Genomic DNA, 12975 nt, shown 5'->3' on the forward strand with positions numbered 1-12975 from the left:
TTAAGTGCCACGTATTTAAGTGCCACGTATTTAAGTGCCACGTATTTAAGTGCCACGTATTTAAGTGCCACGTATTTAAGTGCCACGTATTTAAGTGCCACGTATTTAAGTGCCACGTATTTAAGTGCCACGTATTTAAGTGCCACGTATTTACGTGCCACGTATTTACGTGCCACGTATTTTTCAGTGCCTGAAATACGTGGCACTGAAATACGTGGCACTGAAATATCGTGGCACTGAAGTATTTACGTGCCACGTATTTTTCAGTGCCTGAAATACGTGGCACTGAAATACGTGGCACTGAAATACGTGGCACTGAAATACGTGGCACTGAAATACGTGGCACTGAAATACGTGGCACTGAAATACGTGGCACTGAAATACGTGGCACTGAAATACGTGGCACTGAAATACGTGGCACTGAAATACGTGGCACTGAAATACGTGGCACTGAAATACGTGGCACTGAAATACGTGGCACTGAAATACGTGGCACTTATATACGTGGCACTTATATACGTGGCACTTATATACGTGGCACTTATATACGTGGCACTTATATACGTGGCACTTATATACGTGGCACTTATGACTGTCAGAAAATGTTCAGTAAACGGTTAGGGGTAGGGTTTCAGGTAGAATTGGGGAGTTTCCACTGTTCAGGCACATCAGGGGCTCTCCAAACGCGACATGGCGTCCAATCTCAATTCCAGCCAATTCTGCGTTGAAAAAGTAAAACAGTGCTCCTTCCCTTCCGAGCTCTCCCGTGCGTCCAAAAAGGGGTTTACCCCAACATATGGGGTATCAGCGTACTAGGGACAAATTGAACAACAACTTCTGGGGTCCAAGTTCTCTTGTTATCCTTGGGAAAATAAAAATTTGGGGGGCTAAAAATCATTTTTGTGGGAAAAAAAATATGTTTTATTTTCACGGCTCTGCGTTGTAAACTGTAGTGAAACACTTGGGGGTTCAAAGTTCTCACAACACATCTAGATAAGTTCCTTGGGAGGTCTAGTTTCCAATATGGGGTCACTTGTGGGGGGTTTGTACTATTTGGGTACATCAGGGGCTCTGCAAATGCAACGTGACGCCTGCAGACCAATCCATTTAAGTCTGCATTCCAAATGGCGCTCCTTCCCTTCCGAGCTCTGTCATGCGCCCAAACAGTGGTTCCCCCCCACATAGGGGGTATCAGCGTACTCAGGACAAATTGGACAACAACTTTTAGGGTCCAATTTATCCTGATACCCTTGTGAAAATACAAAACTGGGGGCTAAAAAATCATTTTTGTGAAAAAGAAAAATAATTTTTATTTTCACGGCTCTGCGTTATAAACTGTAGTGAAACACTTGGGGGTTCAAAGTTCTCACAACACATCTAGATAAGTTCCTTGGGGGGTCTAGTTTCCAATATGGGGTCACTTGTGGGGGGTTTGTACTGTTTGGGTACATCAGGGGCTCTGCAAATGCAACGTGACGCCTGCAGACCAATCCATTTAAGTCTGAATTCCAAATGGCGCTCCTTCCCTTCCGAGCTCTGTCATGCGCCTAAACAGTGGTTCCCCCCCACATAGGGGGTATCAGCGTACTCAGGACAAATTGGACAACAACTTTTAGGGTCCAATTTATCCTGATACCCTTGTGAAAATACAAAACTGGGGGCTAAATTTCATTTTTGTGAAAAAAAAAAAAAAAGATTATTTTCACGGCTCTGCGTTATAAACTGTAGTGAAACACTTGGGGGTTCAAAGTTCTCACAACACATCTAGATAAGTTCCTTGGGGGGTCTAGTTTCCAATATGGGGTCACTTGTGGGGGGGTTTAATGTTTAGGCACATCAGGGGCTCTCCAAACGCAACATGGCATCCCATCTTAATTCCAGTCAATTTTGCATTGAAAAGTAAAATAGCGCTTCTTCCCTTCTGAGCTCTGCTATGCGCCCAAACAATGGTTTACACCCACATATGGGGTATCGTCGTACTCAGGACAAATTGCACAACAACTTTTGTGGTCTAATTTCTTCTCTTACCCTTGGGGAAATAAAAAAATGGGGGTGAAAAGATCATTTTTGTGAAAAAATATGATTTTTTATTTTTACGGCTCTGCATTATAAACTTCTGTAAAGCACTTGTTGGGTCAAAGTGCTCACCACACATCTAGATAAGTTCCTTAGGGGGTCTACTTTCCAAAATGGTGTCACTTGTTAGGGGTTTCAATGTTTAGGCACATCAAGGGCTCTCTAAATGCAACATGGCGTCCCATCTCAATTCCAGTCAATTTTGCATTGAAAAGTCAAATGGCGCTCCTTCCCTTCTGAGCTCTGCCCTGCGCCCAAACAATGGTTTACACCCACATATGGGGTATCAGCGTACTCAGGACAAATTGCACAACAATTTTTGGGGTCCAATTTCTTCTCTCACCCTTGGGAAAATAAAAAATTGGGGGTGAAAAGATAATTTTTGTGAAAAAATATGATTTTTTATTTTTACGGCTCTGCATTATAAACTTCTGTAAAGCACTTGTTGGGTCAAAGTGCTCACCACACATCTAGATAAGTTCCTTAGGGGGTCTACTTTCCAAAATGGTGTCACTTGTGGGGGGTTTCAATGTTTAGGCACATCAGGGGCTCTCCAAATGCAACATGGCGTCCCATCTCAATTCCAGTCAATTTTGCATTGAAAAGTCAAATGGCGCTCCTTTGCTTCCAAGCTCTGCCATGCGCCCAAACTGTGGTTTACCCCCACATATGGGGTATCAGCGTACTCAGGACAAATTGTACAACAACTTTTGGGGTCTATTTTCTCCTGTTACCCTTGGTAAAATAAAACAAATTGGAGCTGAAATAAATTTTGTGTGAAAAAAAGTTAAATGTTCATTTTTATTTAAACATTCCAAAAATTCCTGTGAAACACCTGAAGGGTTAATAAACTTCTTGAAAGTGGTTTTGAGTACCTTGAGGGGTGCAGTTTTTAGAATGGTGTCACACTTGGGTATTTTCTATCATATAGACCCGTCAAAATGACTTCAAATGAGATGTGGTCTCTAAAAAAAAATGGTGTTGTAAAAATGAGAAATTGCTGGTCAACTTTTAACCCTTATAACTCCGTCACAAAAAAAAATTTTGGTTCCAAAATTGTGCTGATGTAAAGTAGACATGTGGGAAATGTTATTTATTAAGTATTTTGTGTGACATATGTCTGTGATTTAAGGGCATAAAAATTCAAAGTTGGAAAATTGCGAAATTTTCTAAATTTTCGCCAAATATTCGTTTTTTTTCACAAATAAACGCAAGTTATATCGAAGAAATTTTACCACTAACATGAAGTACAATATGTCACGAGAAAACAATGTCAGAATCGCCAAGATCCGTTGAAGCGTTCCAGAGTTATAACCTCATAAAGGGACAGTGGTCAGAATTGTAAAAATTGGCCCGGTCATTAACGTGCAAACCACCCTCGGGGCTTAAGGGGTTAATAAGTAACATTTCCCGCATGTCTACTTTACATCAGCACAATTTTGGAAATAGAATTTTTTTTGTTAGGGAGTTATAAGGGTTAAAAGTTGACCAGCAATTTCTCATTTTTACAACACCATTTTTTTTTAGGGGCCACATCACATTTGAAGTCATTTTGAGGGGTCTATATGATAGAAAATAACCAAGTGTGACACCATTCTAAAAGATTGCACCCCTCTGTATGGAGCAATATATGGTGCCCATTCTGTATGGAGCAATATATGGGGCCCATTCTGTATGGAGCATTATATGGGGCCCATTCTGTATGGAGCATTATATGGGGCCCATTCTGTATGGAGCATTATATGGGGCCCATTTTGTATGGAGCATTATATGGGGCCCATTCTGTATGGAGGATTATATGGGGCCCATCATATACTCGAGCATTATATTGGGCTCATTTATATATGGAGCATTATATGGGACCCATCATATACTGGAGCATTATATGGGGCCCATTATATAGGGCCTATCATATACTGTATGGAGAATTATATGGGACCCATTATGTACGGGGCTCATTATAGATGGGGCGCTTAATATATGGAGCCTTACAGTGGGTACGGAAAGTATTCAGACACCATTTAAATGTTTCACTTGGTTTCATTGCTGCCATTTTTGGTAAATTCAAAAAAGTTCTTTTTTTTATCATTAATGTACACTGCACCCCATCTTGACTGAAAAAAAAACAAATGTAGAAATTTTGCAAATTTAATAAAGAAAAAATGAGATATCACATGGTCATAAGTATTCAGACCCTTTGCTCAGTACTGAGTTGAAGCACCCTTTTGAGCTAGTACAGAGTCTTCTTGGGAATGATGCAACAAGTTTTTCACACCTGGATTTGGGGATCCTCTGCCATTCTTTCTTGCATATCCTCTCCAGTTCCGTAAAGGTTTGATGGTGAACATTTTCAGGTCTCTCCAGAGATGCTCAATTGGGTTTAGGTCAGGGCTCTGTCTGGATCAGTCAAGAATGGTCACAGAGTTGTTCTGAAGCCACTCCTTTGTTATTTTAGTTGTGTTCGTAGGGTCATTGTCTTGTTGGAAGGTGAACCTTCGGCCAAGTCTGAGGTCCAGAGCACTCTGGAAGAGGTTTTCATCCAGGATATCTCTGTACTTGGCCGCATTCATATTTGCTTCAATGGCAACCAGTCGGTCCTGCCCCTGCAGCTGAAAAACACCCCCATAGCATGGTGCTGCCATCACCATGTTTCACTGTTGGGATTGTATTGGGCAGGTGATGAGCAGTGCCTGATGAGCAGTGCCTGGTTTTCTCCACACTTACCGCTTAGAATTATCACCAAAAAGGTATATCTTTTTCTCATCAGACCAGCGAATCTTACTTCTCATAGTCTGAGAGTCGTTCATGTGTTTGTTTGTTTTTGTAGCGATTTCTATGTTGGCTTTCATACGTCTTGCACTGAGGAGAGGCTTCCGTTGGGCCACTCTGCCATAGAGGCCCGACTGGTGGAGGGCTGCAGTGATATTTGACTTTGTGGAACTTTCTCCCATCTGCCTACTGCATCTCTGGAGCGAGCTCAGCCACAGTGATCTTGGAGCTCTTCTTTACCTCTCTCACCAAGGCTCTTCTCCCACGATTGCTCAGTTTGGCTGGACGGCCAGGTCTAGGAAGACTTCTGGTGGTCCCCAACTTCTTCCATTTAAGGATTTTGGAGGCCACTGTGCTTTTAGGAACCTTGAGTACTTCAGAAATTCTGTTGTAACCTTGGCCAGATCTGTGCCTTGCCACAATTATCTCTGAGCTCCTTGTCCAGTTCCTTTGACCTCATGATTCTCATTTGGTCTGCCATGCACTGTGAGCTGTAAGGTCTTATATAGACAGGTGTGTGCATTTCCAAATCAAGTCCTATTAGTTTAATTAAATGCAGCTGGACTCCAATGAAGTAGAACCATCTCAAGGAGGATCACAAGGAAATGGACCGCATATGATTTAAATATCAGTGTCTGAGCAAGGGTCTGAATACTTATGACCATGTGATATTTCAGTTTTTGTTTTTTAATCTGCAAACATTTCTACACTTCTGTAGTGTTGAGATCCTGCCTAACTTACGAGTGTATGTCTCCAGAAGCATGAGCTGGGCGTATTGTACTGGTCACTACAGCGTACTGGTCAGTACAACGGCAGTTTGCCATTTTCACTCGACAACATTCATTGCTGCTTGTTTCTGGAAAACACCCATGGAGTCAAAATCGTCACTACACCTGTAGATAAATTCCCCAAGGGGGTATAATTTCCAAAATGTGGTCACTTGAGGGGGGATTCTGCTTTTCTAGCACTTAGGGGTTCTTTATATGGAATCCGTAAACTTGTCTAGGAAAATCTGCGCTCCAGGAGGCAAATAGCGCTCCATCCCTCCCGAGTATCTCCGTATGGGTAAGTAGTACTGTACAGCCATATATAAGGTATTGCCACGTTCAGTAGAAATTGTGGGACAAATTCTGGTGCTGTTTTTACCAAATTCTTGTGTGAAAATGTAAAATCTGGTGGTAAAAACGTAGTTATTTTTTCTTCACAGCCTAAAAGTATAAAATTCTGTGACACACCTGTGGTGTCAATATGATCACTGCACCCCTAGATGAATTAAGCGGTGTAGTTCGTAAAATGGTGTCACTTATGGGGGGTTCTTCTGTTCTGGCAACTCGGGTGCTCTCCCAGTGGGTCATGGCACCCGCAAACCATAACAGTAAAATCTGCACTATAGTACGGCGCTCTTTCCTTTCTGAGCTTTGCACTGTCTGAAAAATATTTCTCGATTACATGTAGGGCATTGGCACACTCAAGATAACACACTCCGTTTGTTGTAAACAAATTTCCTATTATCCCTTAGAAAAATTAAAAACTTGAGGCTAAAACAACATTTTTAGTGGTAAAAATGTAATTTATTCTTTCTTCACCTCTTAATGGTGTAAAATTCTGTGAGTCACATGTGGTGTCAATATGATCACTGCACCCCTAGATTAATTCATTGGAGAGTGTAGTTTGTTTGTACAATAAGTTCTCATATAGGGGGATTCTGTTGATCTGGCACCTCAGGGGTTCTGACAATGTGACATGGCACCCTCAAAGAATTCCGCAAAATCTGAACTCCATTGAGGCGCCACTTCCCTTCTGGGCTTTGCACTGTGCCTGAAAAGTAGTGTTCCCCCATATATCGGGTATCGTCGTACTCGGAAGAAATTGCACAACAAATAGAATGGTGCAATTTCTCCTGTTACCCTCATGAAAATGCAAAATGTGGGACTAAAATAACATTTTTGAGAGGGAAATGTTTTAATGTAATTTTTTTTTTTTTCTCCTTCGCCACATTGGGGGACACAGGACCATGGGTGTTATGCTGCTGTCACTAGGAGGCTGACACTAAGTTGAGACAAAAAAGTTAGCTCCTCCCCTGCAGTATACACCCTCATGCTGGCTTCCAGAGACCCAGTTCAAGCTTAGTGTCCATAGGAGGCACACAGGGTCTGCTATTTAGACCAGAACTTTTCGGATTTTTTTTCTATTTATCCCTTTTACCTGGATGAAGGGGCGACGGAACCCTTCAAGGCTCTGATCTCCCTGAACCAACAGGCGAGCACGGGAGTGTTACCTTTCCGTATCCTCTCCTGTGACGTGGGATGCCACTGCCTGAGCTGATTCTAGGGGCGACGGGCCCCTTCAAGGGCACCGATTTCCCCCCCCCTTATCAGACGAGCACTGGAGTGGTACCTCCATGTATCCTCTTCTGCAGCCAGGCCTATTGCCGGTCATTTTGCCCTGCCCACCAGGTTTTACCCTCGGCTGTTCAGAGGCACTCTCCATTGTGGCGTCCGTGCAGCCCCCACTGCATCACCACTGAAAAAGCGGATGATGGAAGGAGGTGGACTGTTCCCCTCCACCCCCCTTTCACGGGGATGGTGGATGGAGGCTCCCCAACCCTGCATCGTCCTTACTATCCTGTGCACAGCTCTGACCTGCATCCCCTTCACATCGGGGTAAGTGCATCGGGAGGGGTCGTTTTTTCGGCGGTCATAGGAGGGCTCCATAGCGGCAGGGTCCCCACAGAGCTCCGCGGCACATTTCCTGGCGGTCCGCGGGTGCACGCCGGCCGAAGCCATAAATTTAGTCCCCGGCTTCGGCCTTATGTAGGCCACATCCCGGTAAGCCCCGCCCACGCTCGCATTATTCCGGCGGTTCCGCCACCAGACCTGGCGCTTCTCGCTCCGTGCGAGCGTACCTCCCAGCTCTCGGCAGCCATTTTTTCCAACTGCACAGCATCTCTGGCCGTCCTCTGCACGTGCAAGCACTCCTGGATGCCGGTTTACCCAGCGCCATCATCTTCAGATTGCGGGACACAGGACCTGGGTAAGGAGACTGCACTAGGTGCTTCCCTGCAGCTTTACCCCATATCGCTTCCACTAGCAGTTCTTTCACTTATATTGCGGTACATCATGTCGCAGCCAAAGACTACAAAGGTACATACCACCTTTTTCATTGCGTGTACCACCTGCCAGGCTCCTCCCTCGGCCTCAAAGCTCCCCTCTCTGCTCAGCCTGTGATGCCCAATGTGCCCAGGAGCTCTCTGCGGCTACCGGCCCTAGTGTATCTAGCCCCCCTGAGTGGGCCACGTCACTGTCACAATCCATGGCTTCGCTGGCCAAGGCGATTGAATCCCTTCATGACACCTCTGGGGAGTGGGGCACTCGTCTACCCGGGTTAAGAGATCCCTCCCTTACAGGGGAAACATCGGCCAGCAGGGGCCTCTCTCACCTGAAGGAGGTACGGACATCCAAAAAACAGATCCGCACTACCTCTCCTGAGCATTCACCACACCATTCAGCCTCTGGTAGCTCCACTTCTCGCTCACCATCTCCAGGGGTTCACAGCGATCATGACTCTTGAGTATGAGTCTGAGGCATCCTTGGACCCGGATTCTCCGGAGTTTCAGGCGACTGTGGATTCCCTCATTGAAGCGGTCAATCATGCGGTAAAGGTTGATGATGACCCTAATTCCGCTCTCGATCATGCGGTATCTTTTACAAGAACCAAGTGATCTCATAGGGTGTTCGCCTCTCATCCGGACTTTTTGGAGATAGTCAGGCGACACAGGGAGCGACCGGATAAGTACATTACGAGTAAAAAGTCCCTGGGAATGAAGTATCCCTTTTCCGCAGATCTTGTCAAAGATTGGACGGAACCTCCACTAGTAGATCCTCCGGTGTCGCGTTTGGCTACCAAAACGCTTTTATCTGTACCTGATGGTGCTTCAATTAAAAATCCCACAGAACACCAGATAGATTTCATGGCTCGCTCAGTGTATGAAGCCTCAGGTTCCTCGCTATTCCCTTCCTTCGCTGCGGCATGGGTCGCAAAAGCGATGGTTTTCTGGGCAGATGCCCTTGCAAAATCCATTCAGGACCAGGCTCTTCCGTCTGAGGCGGCGGATCTCGCCAAACAAATCGCTATGGCTGAAGCCTATGTGATGTACGTGTCTTTAGACGCAGCAGACTGTGCGGCAATTGCTGCCTCAAACGCCGTCACCATTAGAAGACCACTATGGCTTAGAGAGTGAATCGTGGATTCATCTTCTAAAAAGTCTCTGATTTCTCTGCCTTTTCAGAGCGGACGTCTGTTTGGAGAAAAACTAGACCAGCTTATTTCCAATGCTACCGGAGGGAAAAGCAAATTCCTCCCGCAGCACAGGCCTAAATCTGCTTTTCAGCATCAGCAACATTTTCTCTTTTGGCCCTTTCGCAGTAGCCAATTCTGGTCCTCCTCCAGAGCCTCGTCCAGATCAGAACGATCTCCAAGTACAGACAGAGACTCTCGGCCCTCATACAGGCCGAATCAGTCCTGGCGAGACAAGCCTAGGCAACTCAGAACTAGAGGATCCTGGCCCTCCAGATTTCCTTCACAATGACTCGGGGAGTCTTCCGGTCAACACCGCCAAAGTAGGCGGACGCCTGCTTCTCTTTCAACATGTCTGGCTTTCCGTCATCCTCGGCGAATGGGTCAGAGACCAGGTGTCTTCAGGTTACAAAATAGAATTCTCCGCCTCTCCTCCAGCTCAGTTTTTTCCCTCTCGTCTTCCAAGTTCAGGAGCTCAGTGTCGCGCTCTTCATCGCGCCATCCAGTCCCTCCGCCAAAATGGGGTAATTGTTCGGGTTCTGGAACACGAGAGATTCATATGTTTTTACTCAAACCTCTTCGTCGTTCCAAAAAAAGGATGGGACGGTGCGCCCTATTTTGGATCTAAAGCTCCTAAACAAATATGTAAAGGTCCGGCACTTCAGGATGGAATCCCTCCGGTCAGTCATCTCCTCAATGGAGAGAGGAGAATTTTTAGCATCAATAGACATCAAAGATGCTTATCCTTATATCCCAGTCTTCCCGCCACATCAAAGGTTCCTGCGTTTTGCCATCCAAGAGGACCATTTTCAATTCACGGCCTTACCCTTCGGCCTTGCCACCGCGCCCAGGGTATTCACAAAGGTCATGGCGGCTGTCATGGCCATTCTTCATTCCCGAGGAGTGGTCGTCTTGCCATACTTAGGACGTACCTTTGATCAGGAGGTCGTCTATCATGCCTGCGAAGCAAGCGTCCGCATTACCTTGGATACCCTTTCACGCCTGGGCTGGCTGATCAACTTCGACAAGTCCTCCCCCGTCCCATCCTGACTAATCTTCCTAGGCATGATCCTGGACATGTCCAAGGGGCTGGTCCTACTTCCTCGGTCCAAGGCCCAGGCGCTTCAACAGGGACACTGTCGTCCCTTCCCTCATTCCATTCGTTTTGCCATGAGGATCCTGGGGCAAATGGTGGCCGCAATGGAAGCGGTTCCCTTCGCCCAACTACATCTCCGTCCCTTACAACAGGCTCTACTGGACAATTGGGACAGGAGTCCGTTATCCCTCGATCGGCCATGTCCTCTGCCCCCGTGGATCAGGTAAGCGCTCAAATGGTGGACTTTGGAGTCATCTCTCAGCCAGGGAAGGTCTTTTCTCCCAATTCACTGGCTGGTGGTAACTACCGACGCCAGTCTCCTTGGTTGGGGAGCGGTATTTCGCCACCACACTACCCAGGGACGTTGGACGATTCGGGAGTCGAGACTTCCGATAAACATCTTGGAGATTCGAGCTATCAGATTTGCCCTGAGACATTTTCACTTCCTTCTTGCGGGTCACCCAATTCGAATTCAATCAGACAACGTCACACGGGTGGCGTACATAAACCATCAGGGGGGTACCCGCAGCAGGGTGACGATGCGGGAAGTCTCTCACATTCTCCGCTGGGCCGAGCACAGCCGCTCCACCATTTCTGCAGTGCATATTCCAGGCGTCGAGAACTGGGCGGCGGACTTTCTCAGACATCAGGGTCTCGCCTCGGGGGAGTGGGAACTCCATCCGGATGTCTTCCAGCAGATTTGCCTTTGCTGGGGGACTCCGGACGTGGATCTGATGGCGTCCAGACTGAACGCAAAGGTTCCCAACTTCATAGCGCGTTCCCGGGATTCTCAAGCCATCGGGGTGGACGCACTGATATTCCCATGGCATCAGTTCCATCTCCCATACGTGTTTCCTCCGCTTTCTTTACTACCGAAGGTAATCCGGAAAATCAAGATGGAGGGGGTTCCTTTGATCCTAGTCGCCCCGGATTGGCCACGTCACGAGTGGTACGCGGAGCTCGTTCAACTCGTTTCCGATGTTCCCTGGCGGCTACCAGATCGCCCAGATCTGCTTCGCCAATGGCCGATGTACCACCAGAACTCAGGGGCCCTACGTTTAACGGCGTGGCTGTTGAAACCTGGATCCTAACTCAGGCTGGTTTCTCCCAGCAAGTCATTGCCACCATGATTAGCGCTCGCAAGACGTCTTCCGCTCGCATTTATCACCGCACCTGGAAAGCTTTTTTCTCATGGTGCAGGCTCCGTGGATGTCCCCCTCTCCCCTTTTCTATTTCTTCCATTCTGGAATTTCTCCAGTCCGGCTTGGATTCCGGTCTGGCGCTCAGTTCTCTCAATGGTCAGATCTCTGCATTTTCCGTGTTGTTCCAACGTAAGATTGCTGCTAACCTGCAAGTCAGAACTTTCGTTCAGGGGGTCTCCCATGTAGTACCCCCCTATAGAATGCCGTTAGAGACTTGGGATCTCAATTTGGTCCTGAGTGTTCTTCAGGAGTCCCCTTTTGAATCTCTATAGGATGTCTCGCTGATTGTCCTCTCTTGGAAGGTCGCCTTCCTTGTGGCAGTTACCTCTATCAGGCGAGTCGCCGAGTTGGCCGCCCTCTCTTACCGGGCGCCCTTCCTTTCCTTCCACCAGGACAAAGTAGTCCTACGTCCATCTCCGTCTTTTCTTCCCAAGGTGGTTTCATCCTTCCACCTTAACGAAGACATCGTTCTTCCTTCCTTCTGCCCACAGCCAAGGCATATTGTTGAAAAGGCCCTTCACACCTTGGACGTGGTAAGGACCCTCAGGAGGTACGTTTCTAGGACTGCCCCCTTCCGCAAATCGGACTCCCTCTTTGTGCTCCCGGAGGGTCACAGAAAGGGTTTAGCCTCTTCTAAAGCCACGATAGCCAGATGGATCCGATCAGCCATTCAAGAATCGTATCGGGTCAGGGGCAGACCTATCCCGGCGGGGATTAGGGCTCACTCAACTCGGTCGGTGGGTGCTTCCTGGGTCATTCGGCACCAGGCGTCAGCAGAGCAGGTTTGCAAGGCTGCAACATGGTCCAGCCTGCATACCTTCACGAAGCACTACAATGTCCACACTAAATCATCTGCGGATGCGGCGCTTGGCAGACGTGTTCTGCAAGCTGCCATTGCACATTTATAGGCAGATGGTACACTGAGTTATTTGGTTGTATTGTTCCCCACCCAGGGACTGCTTTGGGACGTCCCATGGTTCTGTGTCCCCCAATGTGGCGAAGGAGAAATAGGGATTTTTGTGTACTCACCGTAAAATCCTTTTCTCCGAGCCACTCATTGGGGGACACAGCTCCCACCCTGTTAGCCTTATGGCTTGTTTTCTTTTTGGTTCTTTGCTTACTCTGTCATGTTGTACTCTAATAGTATGTTATATGTTGTTAATAATCTACTGCTTTTACACTGAACTGGGTCTCTGGAAGCCAGCATAAGGGTGTACACTGCAGGGGAGGAGCTAACTTTTTTTGTCTCAACTTAGTGTCAGCCTCCTAGTGACAGCAGCATAACACCCATGGTTCTGTGTCCCCACATGAGTGGCTCGGAGAAAAGGATTTACGGTGACTACACAAAAATCCCTATTTTTCCACAGTTTAACGTTATAAACTTCTAAACTTCTGTGAAGCACCTTGGGTTTTAGGTACTTCAGGGGTTCCCCAAACAGGACATTGTTTCTGTTAATGATTTCAGGAAATTTTGCATTCAAAAAGTCAGATGACTCTCCTTCTCTTCTGAGACCTGCTGTGTGCCCAAACAGTAGT

The 12975-nt window shown here is 46.9% G+C and overlaps 1 protein-coding gene across 4 annotated transcripts in view; it reads left to right on the forward strand.

The window, feature by feature from the left end:
* CDK12 (cyclin dependent kinase 12) overlaps positions 1 to 12975 on the forward strand; it is a 301155-nt gene that overhangs the window by 43240 nt on the left and 244940 nt on the right. The gene's annotated exons all lie outside the window — the stretch shown is intronic.

This window comes from Ranitomeya variabilis, chromosome 4 (assembly GCF_051348905.1).
Source record: "Ranitomeya variabilis isolate aRanVar5 chromosome 4, aRanVar5.hap1, whole genome shotgun sequence".
Taxonomy (NCBI): Eukaryota; Metazoa; Chordata; class Amphibia; order Anura; family Dendrobatidae; genus Ranitomeya; species Ranitomeya variabilis.